Raw genomic sequence first — 14,476 nt, forward strand, 5'->3', positions numbered from 1 at the left:
CTCTATACCATTTCAAAGATGTCAATAGCCTTTAAATGATCCAAAAAGGACTCACAGAATAGGAAAAATAGGGGAGGCTATCCTGAGAAATCCCAGTAATTTCATCCATTTGAATGCTAAAGCAATGTGAACTTATTTCTCCAAGACCTGCTTCAAAATGTGAGACTGGTCAGTAAATCCGGAGCTTCTCCAATAGTGTGTGGATTATTTTCCTCTGCACTGCAAAAAGAAAGTTTGCAGACAAGGCTATGTTGGAAAAATCCAAGTTTGGGCCCAGGCTTTTAAACTGAATGAGCCTTTTTCTTATGAAGATCCGTCTTGCTTGGTGTATTTTCAAAATTCATATGCAAGTTCGTCCCTGTAACTTTATTAAGTTTTATTTGATAAACACACACACACACACATACACACACACACAAGACCGAAAGAAGGATGATCTTATTTTCTTCTATCATTTTTAGTTGAGGCTAAAACTAGTGTAAATACAGTCCAGTGTCCGTAATCATAATAGCAGAGTATATTTTCTTTCATTTCCTCCAATGGGAAATTGTTTAACTTCAAAACATGGAAAAGACAATAATTGTATGTCACCTATCAGTATACATTAGCATTCTATGCTGCCTTATTCCTAATGTCTTACATGATATGCATTTTTTCTTAAGGGCAATCTTTAAAGATGTAAAAAGAAAAACAATTTTTTTAAATTTTTTGGTCACCCACCAATCTCCTCCAGTCTATAGACTACAGTCTTTATAAAGTAGCCCTCATGTTTCCATGGTAGCAAACTGTATTTCCAGAACCCATCATTCATTCATCCTTTCAACAAATATTGGGTGGAGCATATGCTATGTTCTGGGCACTACAGCTCTGGGGACACAGCCACATGCAGGACAAAATCCCTATACTCATGAGCACACATTCTAATGGTGGAAATAGACAAATTAATAAACAAATATATGGTATATTTGCACATCGTGACAAAATGCTAAGAAGAAAAACATGGCTAGGCAAGGATATAAAAACATATTTGAGCTGTCCACATGGTAGGGATATGGAGGAGGGAAGATTTCTAAGGAATGCCACATTGAGCAAAATCTGGATGAAACGAAGGAGGACCAAAACTCCAGATTCTCTAATAGAATTCATCACCCATCACTCTGTACCTCATGTTTCTATCGCACTTTCTATCTTTATTCGTTCATTCATTCTTGAATGCCTACCACAGCCCTGGCACTATTCCTGGAGCTCTATTGTAGCTTTAGTTCATTCTGTTTCTGTCTGTTCCTGCCAAGAGATTACAGTGATAGGGACTAGATCATCTTTCTCTTCATAACTCCTTTAGTGTTTTGTATGGGGGGGAATGATATGTTTGATGGAGAGATGAATGGATAGATAAATGGACTGATAGCCTAAAACTTAAGTACGTCCAGGAGTCAAAACTATTATTTTCCTTGCTACTTCCTGAGTCAATATACATCTTCTCTCAGGAGACCACCCAGGTTACACAGAGTCCTCGTAGAGCACTCAACGCAATAAATCAGGTTAGGCCCACTGGGAAATAAAGGATTAGAGTCAAAGGAAATCTTTGATTAAAAATGTAGTTCATTATTCAACACTCTTTGCTAGACAGCAAACATAAAGGCCATAAACCTTGCCTTAGCTCAATAATTCAAAGAGCTTCCAAACATAGGATAATACAAATCGACTCTTTTGAAATCATACCCAACAAATGACTCATTGGTCATAAGTACACACAATGTCACATTTGTGTGAAATGCTGTCCATGTAACAGCAGTAAGCAAAACAAAAATGAGTTTAGTAATCCCATCCTATCCTTTGATTTTTTAAAGAAGCCCATATATTCCCCCTTTTTCATGCATAATTCTGTTTCTCAGTGCTTAGCAAAGTCTTTTCAAATTAGAGGTAAGGTTTGACAAATTCTTAGTCTCCCAGCATGGGACATGTACCCAGAGAAGTAGTATCAAATATTAACTGGTAATCAAAATTCATTATAAAAGGGCATTAAAACTTAAAGATACATCACTGCTATAATCATCTTGAAAATATCCATGACGTCAATAAATTTGGAATTGAATTTTTGCCAGCCTGTCTTGTAAGGTACATACCAAATGCCTTCCCAACAATTATCTGCTTCGATAATCATTTGGTAATTTACAGCAATAATACATTTGTTTCCCCCTAACTGCACTTTTTGCACCATGCAGATAATATTCCTCATGCAAACCCCTGTTTCTGTTATTTTAAAGATCAAACATCCTTTCACCTGAGAGGTGCAGAGGAGCTGGTTCCCGTGGCAACCATAATTTGCTTCCAGTTCAATGGAACATTGAGTTCTTTTTCACAGGTTCACTGCACTGAGTGGCCAATCACAGCTCAGAGAGCCCCACTTCCTTTGCAAAACACTATAAAAAAAAGTCTGTTGCTAAGGTGTTTTTGCTATGGTTAAATGAACCTCTTAGATATTGATTTTAATGCTTTCAATTTTTTAAGCTGCTGTGGTGTTCAGCTTTTTCTTAAACACATAGGACATAGCTCCTCCGAGCCTCTTTTTCATCTGCCTTGGCTCTTTCATTTCAATGATGCAAATCCACCGGCATCTTCTTTCGTACATTTTTCAACAGAAAACAACAATTGCCTTGCTGAATGAGGATGGGCTTGGGACAGCACCTGCTTTTCCAACTCTGGTGTGATATAATCCAGAACTGTAAGAATGTGAATGCCCCTCCAAATTGGCCAAACTATTACCTTAGACTGAAAATACTTAAAATTACCTAAATCAGGGCTGAATTTATATTAAAGGTAAGGGTTGTAAACTATTTTAGAAAGTGCCTGGTTCTGATAGCAGATCTTCGAGCCTAGTTAGGTTCCACTCTATGGCCAGTCCTTCAGAATTCAACCCCTGCAACCATTTCAGGGTTATCTAGTTACCTAGTTGGAATCCTAGGAAATACTTGTTCATCAGGATAAAAAATATCTGTCTGAGGAAATGCCCTACAACTTTTAGTCATAAAAATTCAAGTGTGTAGATTAAAAGTGCTACCTGCAAGTCAGTCAATAGGCAAGAAATTGTTCAATAGCACGATCCCAGTAAAACCACATGCTGTTGCCAGAGAATGAGGAACAGCTTGGGGGAACATCTGAAAATGAAATACTGAAAGCGAATACAGTATAGGAAAACAACTTTGGAAAAATGGTGGGAAGTCATTTGATACCCTGCATGGAGGTTTATCACTTTGCCTCATCAGAGCTAGTTTCAAGTTTTGGAACAGATTTAAAGACAGCATACAGCCAGGCATGGTGTCTTACGTCTGTAATCCCAACGCTTTGGGAGGCCGAGGTGGGTGGATCACTTGAGGTCAGGAGTTCAAGACCAGCCTGGCCAACATAGCGAAACCCCGTCTCTACTAAAAATACAAGAATGAGCCAGGCGTGGTGGTGCATGACTGTAATCCCAGCTACTTGGGAGGCTGAGGTGGAGAATCTTTGAATCTGGGAGGCAGAGGTTGCAGTGAGCCGAGATCATGCTACTGCACTCCAGCCTGGGTGACAGAGAGAGACCCTGTCTTTAAAAAAAAAAAAAAAAGCCAGGTGTGGTGGCTCAGCACTTTGGAAGGCCAAGGCAGGTGGATCACCTGAGGTCAGGAGTTCGAGACCAGCCTGGCCAACATGGTAAAACCCCATCTCTCCTGAAAACACAAAAATTAGCTGGGCATGGTGGCAGGCGCCTGTAATCTCAGCTACTTGGGAGGCTGAGGCAGGAGAATTGCTTGAACCTGGGAGGCGGAGGTTGCAGTGGGATGAGATCATGCCATTGCACTCTAGCCCAGGCGACAAGTGAGACTCCATCTCAAAAAAAATAAAAATAAAAAAAAAGGAGACAGCATACATTTTGCAGAAATTATTAATATGATGTCATATTCGAAAAAAATAACAGAGTTGGAGGGCATATATTTATATGGATATGAATGACAGCAAGTAAGAGTAGAAATAGCTACCATAATGGAAACATACTTGTCAAATTTGGAACAGACAGCTTCTGTTCCGTAAGACTAACCTTTAAATGAATGCAAACAGAAACTGAGGACTCACTCAAATCGTACAACAGCCTCTGTATTAAAAAGCAACAAAACCAGTGTGATGCATGGTTTGGCATGGAGCATGACTACGGACAAGGCACATCAGAGAAGGCACAGCTTAGAAGAAAAACACACAGGGACAGAAAGACCAAGGACGTTGCTAAGTGCTGCCAGAGCCATTCTTGATTAAAGCCTCCACAAATATTCAGTAAAGAAAAATTCTTAGCTAACTCGGGCCATTACAAGCTATATTACATATAATTTGCTTCCAGTTTTACAGTAGTGTGATACATTGAATGGTAGACCCAGAAAGACATCTCCACATCCTAACACTCATCATCTGTGACTACGAGCTTACTTGGGCAAAGGGGGTCTTTGGATATGTAATTAGGTTAAGCAGCTTGAGATAACATTGTCCCAATGAGTCCCAAATCCAGTGACAAGTATCCTTCCAAGAGTCACACGGAAAAGACACACAGGAAGGAGAGAGGAAGACCATGTGAAGATGGAAGTAGAGACTGAAGTTATGTAGCCACAAGCCAAAACACAACTGGAGCCATCAGGGGAGATAAACAAAGATTCGCTCCCCGGTGCCTTCAGAGGGAGCATGGCCCTGCCAACACCTTAATTTCAGACTCAACTCTAGAACTGTGAAAGAACACATTTCTGTTGTTCTAAACCACCAAGTTGGTGGTAATTTGTTATGATGGCCACAGAAAAAGAGTAGTATATGCACTATATACGATGGAATAGTATCTCTTATGGAGTTTTAAAATAAGAACATAAAGTAAAAGTTGCATGTAGTCTAAAGTACCTTGAAAATCCCCTCTGTCACTCTGAAAGTACTCACAAAAATATCCATTATGGTTCATTTTGACTTTGTGCTTAAAATGAATTGATGGGGCCAGGCACGGTGGCTCACACCTGTAATCCCAGCACTTTGGGAGGCTGGGAGTTCAAGACCAGCCTAGACAATATAGGGAGACCCCCATCTGTACAAAAAATTAAAAAGTTGGCCAGGTGTAGTAGCATGTGCGTGTGGTTCCAGCTCCTTGAGAAGCTGGGGTGGGAGGATCACCTGAGCCCAGGAGTTCAAGGTTGCAGTGAACCATTATCACACCACTGCACTCCATCCTGGGTGATAGAGCAAGACTGTCAAAGAGAAGAAACAAAAGAAAGGAAGAAAGAAAGAAATGGATTGCTGCTTTTTGGTTGAGCCACAGTCACCAGATGTAGAAGCTAGCTTGCATTTCAGGAACACTTACCAAAAACTCCTGTATCTCTCAGTACTAGATTTTCAATCAGAAAAAGATGTTCATCACCTGAAGGCAACATGGAGCTCAGACTACCAAGAAAGCAATACAATCAGACCTTTCTTCCAACCCTGCTCAGTTTGGAGCAAATGTTCATCAAGAAAAATTAGAAAACAAAACTGTCCACTTATTAAAATTGTGCTCTCCATTTTATTTCAAATTAAATGAACTCCATTAAGTTAGATGTCCATCTAATTCCTATTCCCAATGTGATATAATCGAGTGTTTTCTCATTTTATGGAACCTAAAAAAATACCTGAAATGACTTTAAAAAAACAAACACAGGCCTTTCCACAGAATATTCTGATATAATAGGTCTAGGAAAGTCTGAGAATCTGTATTTCTAATGAATGGCAGATAATTCTTATGATCAGACAAATGTGTGAATCACTGACTGAGTCCATGCCATATGTTTGATTCTCTTCAATCTGGCTTATTGTCTTTTAAGTCTCAAAGGAACACTTTGTGAGTTCACCAAGCAACTAAACCTGGTACACCTAAATCAACTTTGCAGTTAGCACACTGGTGGTAAAACTGAGAAAAGGGGAAAGACAGGTAAACAGCAGCCTTTAAAGGTCAAAGGCTGGTGTTGTCCTACAGGGGTGGCTCACCACGTACTCAGGTGAGGACTGTGAAGTATAGTATTAAATGATCAACAGGCTCTTAAAGTTGCAAGAGCACGGCTGCATACACACCTCCACCTAAACACACACAAAAAGTCTCTCATGCTCTGTCTTCTTTGCATATGGTCCTAAAGATCCTGCGGCACCTGAATCTCTTTGTAGGAGCATGACATAAGCTCACTTTATTCAAGTGATATTTCTAAGAGTTAAGAAAAAATTGTGGAGAAAGGATATTGTGGTAGCCAGTCAGCCTTTAGGATGCACCCCGCTGGGGTTCACATCCTTCTGCATTCTCTCCCCATATTGTGCCAGGGTTACCTGTGTGATTCGTAGGATACGGAAAAATTGATGGCATGTCATTTCCGAGGTAGGCCATAAGGAATACTGTGGCTTCTGCCCTACTCTCTCTTCTGGATCCCACACTCTGAGGAGATGTAGCAGCCATATTATGAGCAGCCCTGTGGAGAGGCCCACACGGTGAGCAACTGTGGCCTCCAGCCAACAGCCATGTGTGTGAGTCTGCTTGCAAGTGGATCCTCCGACGCCAGTGGAGGGTCTAACTGCAGCCTCAGACAGACCCTGAGCCAGAATCACACAGCCAAGTCACTCCCAAATGCCTGATGCCAAAACCTGTGAAATAATAAAAGTTATTTTAAGCTGCCAACTTGTGGGATAATTTGTTACATGGCAAAAAGATAATTAATGCAGATTTCATTTATTAATGAAGTACATTTTCATTGGCAATAATCACTCATAAGAACGTCATCTCTAGTTAATATACACGTCTCACTCAGGAAACACAAGCAGGTGTTTTACTGAAAACACTCAAAGCAACCATAACCAAGAATAAAATGATCAAATATTTAAAAGCTATTTGCATGATGCACTTGAACTCAAGTTTCGATGAACCAAGCAGCTATTGAAGGAACTAAATCACTCTGCTCAGCTCACCTTGCCTTTAGAGCAGTTCTTTTAGTTGTAATGACAAAGGGAGCTTGTCTCTGCCTCGACTAGGCTTTTGGAGCAGAAATTCCAGGTATTTTTTATATCCATCATAACTTCTAGCACAGGGTATGAATAATAGGCATTTAAAACAGTAATTTACCTGTAAGATGATTTCTAATTTTTAGAATATGAGCTCTGTGAGACCCAAAGTGCTGTGTGTCTCATTTACCATTGTGTCCTCAGAGCCTTGTGGAGCTCCTGGTGCATCATGGACAGAGAGTACAAGTACTGGGAGGGAGGGAGGGAGGGAGGGATAGAGGGATCAACCGAGGGAGGGATGGATGTATAGATAGATGGAAGGAAGGAAGGAAGGAAAGAAGGAAGGAAGGAAGGAAGGAAGGAAGGAAGGAAGGAAGGAAGGAAGGAAGGAAGGAAGGAAGGAAAGAAGGAAGGAAAGATGGATCAATGGCTGGAAGGATGGACGGAAGGATGAAAGGAAGGAAGGACAGAAGGAAGGAAGGAAGGAAGGAAGGAAGGAAGGAAGGAAGGAAGGAAGGAAGGAAAGAAGGAAGGAAGGAAGGGAAGGAAGGAAAGAAGGAAGGAAGGAAGGGAAGGAAGGAAGGAAGGAAGGAATATTTTTAGTTATTTAGTGTAGCTGTTTATTTATATCATTTTAGAATTTTCACATCGGAGCTAGGAGCAAGAAGAAACTAAAACTGCACACTCTAGTGCTTAGGAAAGTACTGAACATATAGGAGATGATTTACAAATATTTGCTTCAGGCCATGAAAATAAGAGAAGGAAAACTATACTAAAAAAAGCTGAAGAGCGAGAAAAGAATCTGAAATGCTAAATCAGTGAAAAATCCTTTTTAGCCAATATGCTACAAACAGTACAGAGCCCTAACAAGAATATTCGTATTTACTCAGAAGGCTGAGATGGGAGGAACGCTTGAACCCAGGCATTCGAGGCTACAGCGAGCCATGACCGTACCACTGCACTCCAGCGTGGGTAACAGAGAAAGACTTTGCTACTAAAAAACATAAGGAATAATTAAATGAGGAAAATTATTTTATGGCTCACTGCTTGTCATTCTAGAACCCTCCCACATTCACCAGTAGACATAGCCCTCTCCCCTTCTCTGAGGAAACTGGCTGTCTCAAATTCCCTATCAAAACACACTGTTTTAAAGAAAGTGTTTTACTTCTTTGTTAGTTAGGGAAGTACTAGCTGTAGTAATAGCTAAACTCTAATTCTCAGTATCTTAACATAAAAGAAGTCCATGGCTGGGCGCGGTGGCTCACTTCCCAGCACTTTGGAAGGCCAAGGCGGGCGGATCACGAGGTCAACAGCCATGTGTGTGAGTCTGCTTGAAAGTGGATCCTCCAACGCTACTAAAAACACAAAAATAGCTGGGCGTGGTGGCACGCGCCTGTAGTCCCAGCTACTCAGGAGGCTGATACAGGAGGATCGCTTGAACCTGGGATGCAGAGGTTGCAGTGAGCCAAGATCGTGCCACTGCACTCCAGCCTGGGCAACAGAGCAAGACTCCATCTCAAAAAAAAAAAAAAAGAGAAGACCAATTGCAGTAGAAGGTAGAAGTGGAGGAGATCTGTGTCACATAGTTTTTCAAGGGCTAGACCAATAGAGACACTGCTATCTTCAACCCTCGACTTCCAAAGAGACCTGCGGTGTGGACAGTCTGCCAGCAGGTGTAAGAAGGGGGCAAGGCAAGCAGATAATTACACAGAAGATTGTCATAGGCTGGGCTTGGAAGCAGCTTACAACACTTCCAGCCACACTCCACTGGCCAGAACTCAGTCATATGGCCCCAGAAGCAAAAAGATCTGGGAAATGCAGTTCCTGCCTAGACGGCCACTTTCCAGTGATAACGCCACAATAGTTTGGTGCAAAAGTAATTGCGGGTTTTGCCAATAATGGTGCAATTACTTTTGCACCAGCCTAATAAAGAAAGAGCATGAACTTTGGAGGACAGCTAACATCCCTACCCATGAATATTTATTCACACAAAGATTTTAATACTTAATAGTAGCTTAAGTCTTCTCAAAGATTTGTTTGCAGAAATCATGATTTTAAGCTAAAAGAATGATTTGGATGGAATTTCAGGCATCTGAGAATTGTGTTGGGTTTCACTCATCTTTATGGCCCCAGGGCATAAGTCAGTGCAGGTAGTTCCTAGAAATCAGGTTATTGAAGGAACAAGGAAGAAGTATAAGGGAAAGGTTTTCGAAGTGGGATATAAGTAAATACATGATATTCTATTCTGACCCCAACCGTAACAGAAGCAATTAGATGGCAACACAAGTTTTAGGCCACATAAGAAAATGTGCTCATGATTATTCCTTCACCTCCTTTGAGTAAATGTTAATGATCTCCCTCTTCTAATAATTGCTATGTTTCTAACCTCCCAGAGGTCCTAGAGGTTCAAGTGAATTATGATTAGGAGCTGCTAATTATAGTCATGAGATATAGGGAAGAAAAGACAAAGGGAAAATTCATAAATATTATACATGTGACAAAAGTGGGCCAAAGCCTTAGTCAATCTGCCTTCAGAGGCCCAGTGAGAAGAATGCAATATGTCAGTGGGCATTCTCAAAACCTTGACTTCTTCCAGCTATTCAGGCACCATCTCGGTGAGTAGAAAGTCAGTGTTCAAGGACACACAGATTTACTCTTTCCTTGGTAGCTCCCCTTTATCTGAAATCATTACAATCATTAGCTCCACACGTACCATTTCCAAGACTCAAGACTCAAACCAGCAAAAGCCAGCACTCACAGCTCTTCATAAAATTTTAGCCTAAACATGAGAAACACAACCTCATAACATCACGGGAATGCAAAGCAGGCCTCCAAGGTATGGGCAATCCCAGGTTTGCATTTCACATTACACTGAGCTGCTCCTGCCAAGGCCCTGAAAGGAAGCTGGCATCTGCCTTCTATGGTATGCGGAAGCCGACCCCATACCTAAGGGAAAGGAGTCCAGTTGGGAGGCAGGAAGTGAAGGAACAAGGCAAGTTTTGACTTCCTCAGTGTTGATAGTCCTAAATCAAGTCATGCATGTGGTATAATAGAGGGCATTCAAAACCCCACAGAAGGGGGAGACCCAGGGAAAAGCCAAGGATGGATAGTTCCAGTGGTATCAAGCAGTTGTTGGTTAATGACAGGGAGTGCATAGGATTCGGCCAAGCATCCAGTTTAAGCAGTATACAGGAGAAAAGTTGGGGTCCCAATCACTCCTACGATTGGGAGTTTGTAGGAATAGACTGAAAAGCAGGGCCAACTTCTCTCAGGAATTACTGGCACTCTCTCATTATTGATACCCTCGAAGGACATGAGGAAGCCCACAAAGTCTTCAGTAGGATGCTGATCTACAGGCAAGAAAACCAATTCCAATACCTTCAGCAACCCAGCAGTGGTTACCTTTATACCAAGCTCCTGCCACTGGCTGGCAGCTAGCAAAAATCATGCTTACCTGTTAAAGCTTATGAATTTATCTAAACAACCACAGCAAAGACCTGGCCAGGACAAAGACCAATAAAATGTTGCCAAAATTACCCATAATCTACTTCCTATAATCTTAACCCACTCATTCCACAGTTTCCATACCAATCAAAAAATGAATATTTTGTAAATATTTATTAAGCCCAGTCATGTTCTAAGCACTAAGGATATATTAGTCAACCAAACAGGCAGAGTTGCTGCTCCTGTGGAATTTACATGATATTGAAAAGAAATCCTAATCTACCTTCTCCTTCATTCATAACCTAATTTAAAAAGCACAGCCCCCTTCTTTCCTTTCACAGGTTACTATCTCATGAAGGGAGACAGATATTTACCATACATTTAATGAGGGCCAACTATGGGAAAGAGGAAGCGGCACAAAGATGAATAAGGTGGAAGCCACAGTCTACTGGGGGAAATCATGCATTTACAAAAGGTTACCAAATAGCCAGGGGTTACACAGGTTTTATTGTGCCCCACACTAAAAAAAGAGACATAATGAAGACTTAACCCCCACCCCCCACATTAACTCAAAATGTGGCCTTATTTGGAAATAGGGTCTTTGCAAGTATTAGTAGTGAAGATGAGGTCATATTGGAGTAGTGTAGGCCCCTAATCCACTATGACTGACGTCCTTATAAGAAGATGGTCCCATGAAGATAGAGCCATCATGGAGAACACTATAGGACTACAAAAGCAGATACTGGAGTTCTGCAGCTGCATGCAAGTCAAGGAATGCCAAATATTGTTGGTAAAAAACTGATATGATTTGACTGTGTCCCCACCCAAATCTCATCTTGAATTGTGGCTCCCATAATTCCCACGTGTTTCAGGAGGGACTTGGTAAGAGATAATTGAATCATGGGGGCAGTTTTCCCCATATTGTTCTTATTGTAGTGAATAAGTCTCACGAGATCTGATGGCTCTATAAGGCGAAACCAGTTCCACTTGGCTCTCATTCTCTCTTGCTGCTGCCATGTACAAAGTGCCTTTTGCCTTCTGCCATGATAGTGAGGTCTCTCCAGCCACATGGAATTGTGAGTCCATTAAACCTGTTTCTTTATAAATTACCCGATCTTGGGTACGTCTTTATCAGCAGCATGAAAATGAACTGATAAAACAACCAAACCACCAAAAGCCAAGTTTCAGAAGAAGCATGACCCTGGGACACCTTGATTTTGTACTGCCAGCTCCCTGAACTGTGAGAAAATAAATTGCTATTGCTTTAAGTCACCCAGTTCTTATGCTTTGCTATGGCAGTCCTAGGAAATGAATATACTAGCGAAGCGTTATAGCATAGCTAAGAACAGGCTATGATGGGAACACAGAGGAAGAAATCACTTAACTGTACCTGTAATGGGTGAGGAAGGCTTTCCACAGGAAATGCTATTTGCATGGGGTCTTGGAATATAATCAAGACTTTTATCAGGCACATGGGAGAAGTCAAACATGAAGGTCTTTTAGGCTGTGCCAAGGATGAAAATATATGGCCTTTTGAGAGAACGGCAAGTAATTTGGAGGAGCTGCCAAATTATAAAGCACTTGGTATGCTCTAGGCAATTTCCTAAGGGGCACATAGAGAATGAATGGAGGTAGACAACTACAGGGAGGAGTATAAAGGGTGGACAATACAACTGGAACATAAAATTAGACCCCAATTATGTTGGCACAGCAGGTAATAGGAGACCTTTCAATAATTATAAGCAGGCCTAACCCCTATAGTCTCAGCACTTTGGGAGGCCAAGGTGGGTGGATCACCTGAGGTTAGGAGTTCGAGACCAGCCTAGTCAACATGGCGAAACCTTGTCTCTACTAAAAATACAAAAATTAGCTGGGAGTGGTGGAGCGTGCCTGTAATCCCAGCTACTCTGGAGGCTGAGACAGGAGAATCACTTGAACCCAGGAGGTGGAGGTTGCAGTGAGCCAAGATTGCACCACTGTACTCCAGCCTGAGTGACAGAGCAAGACTCAAAAAATAATAATAATTATTATTATAAGCAGATGAACACTATGATCATATTCTATTTTTTGACAAGATATTTCTGACAGTGGTGTGCTAAATACACTTGAAAGATGAAGACCAGTTACCACACTGCTCAAACAGATCAAGAAGGCTCAACTAACACATGGGGATACAGGGGGAACCCAGAATTATTGAGAGGTAGGACAGACATCTGATGAGTGTGTAGGGCATAGGAGACATGAAATAAAGTCAAGACTACTTAAGGGTACACACTGCTACCCAGAATGCAGAGTTCAAAATCTGTCTCAGCCACTTACCAGCTGTTTGAGCTTAGACAAGTTGCTTAACTTCCCTCGTCATTTCCTCACCTGTAAAATGGAGATACTAGCAGCAAAGGATGGCTGGGAGGATTCAATGAGTGAATATATAGAAAGTGCTTAGGAAAGCCTGGTACATATTAAGTGCTTTGTATTTGCTGCAGCAGCAGCAGCAGCCATAGGTACACAGGGGATTCTTGGGCCAGGAAGATAAGGATTGTATATTTCCAAAACAACATGTTTTAAGAGAGCACACAGGAAGAGATTCATTCCAGGTGAAGACAAACTGGTATTAGAATAGATAGTGCAAAGACACACCAGTCAGAAAGGGAAGGATAGATACGTTAGATGCTGAGGAAACCTAAAGGTGGCTGAATAACGAGGAGGAGCTATCACAGGTAAGTCAGAAGGAAAATCGGAAGGCAGGATCACAGAACCCTTCCAAGACCATACCAAGGAACCTACACTGCAGTCAACAGGCTTCGGAAGCAGAGCCCTCGCAACCAAGGGGTCTATGTGGCCACCTGGCGTCCAGTCCACCTTCTTTTGGTAAGAAGCCCCACACACCTATTTCCTTGAGGAGTTGCCTCTTCTCCACTGGATGTCCTTGCAACTTAAATCAAGAGGCCTTGCCTTCCCCTGACCAGAGGGTGGGTACATAGTCCAAGCCAAGCCAAACAGGCCCTCCCTCCTTCTTGGAATAGAACTGGGAGGACAGTGTTGAAAATACCACGCAAGGCTGGCATTCACAGGCCCCAGTGAACCATTGAGTGATTCCTGCCTCAAGACCTTCAGTGCTACCTGATCCCTGCCCTTTCGGAGCTGCTTCTCTCTCCTGCAGGCCCTCCTCTATTGTTCCAGTAAATTCTCTTTTGATTTAAATTAACAAAAGCTAGTGTCTGTTACAAACCACCAAAGATCCCTTACATCCTAATACAACTCCAATAAATGGGCCTTCCTGGAAATGTATTTTCACAATAGAAGTACCAATAAGAAAATAGTAGCCAGGCATGGTGGCTCACACCTGTCATCCCAACACTTTGGGAGGCCGAGGCGGGTGGATCACCTGAGGTCAGGATTTCGAGACCAGCCTGGCCAATATGGCAAACCCCCGTCTCTATTAAAAATACCAAAACTAGCTAGGTATGATGGCACCTATAATCCAGCTACTCGGAAGGCTGAGGCAGGAGAATCACTTGAACCTGGGAGGCAGAGGTTGCAGTGAGCTAAGATTGCGTCACTGCACTCCAGCCTGGGCAACAGAGTGAGACTCCATCTCACAAAAAAAAAGAAAAGAAAATAGCAGAAATTTATAGGATGACACTTACTGCCTGGCAATCAAAGTCACTGCCTGTGGGCTGCCCAAGCTATGAGGCTGGAACCAGCTCTTTCTTCTTTCTCTTACAGAAACTTGAAGCCTAGTTGTATTAATATATTCCATATTCAACAGTGTATGATATGTGATAACAGAAATTGTAATATGACCTAGATTTCTTGCCTTCTGTCAGTCATTTTATCAATCCCTTTTTCCATTTTTTAGATAGACACCAAGAAAGGGGCACTTTTTGGGAAGTGAGTGCTCCCTTCTGAACACAGTTCCACCCTGGGAGATTCACTGATTGATTTCCCTCATCAGTACCTCACCATTGATGTTAAGAATAAAGGAACCTCCTCACATCAGCTCATCTGTCTTTCT

The 14,476-nt window shown here is 41.8% G+C and overlaps 1 protein-coding gene across 1 annotated transcript in view; it reads right to left on the reverse strand.

The window, feature by feature from the left end:
• The window catches only part of SYT16 (synaptotagmin 16), a 241,309-nt gene that overhangs the window by 191,704 nt on the left and 35,129 nt on the right, over window positions 1-14,476 (reverse strand).

This window comes from Macaca thibetana, chromosome 7, assembly GCF_024542745.1.
Source record: "Macaca thibetana thibetana isolate TM-01 chromosome 7, ASM2454274v1, whole genome shotgun sequence".
Lineage (NCBI taxonomy): Eukaryota > Metazoa > Chordata > Mammalia > Primates > Cercopithecidae > Macaca > Macaca thibetana.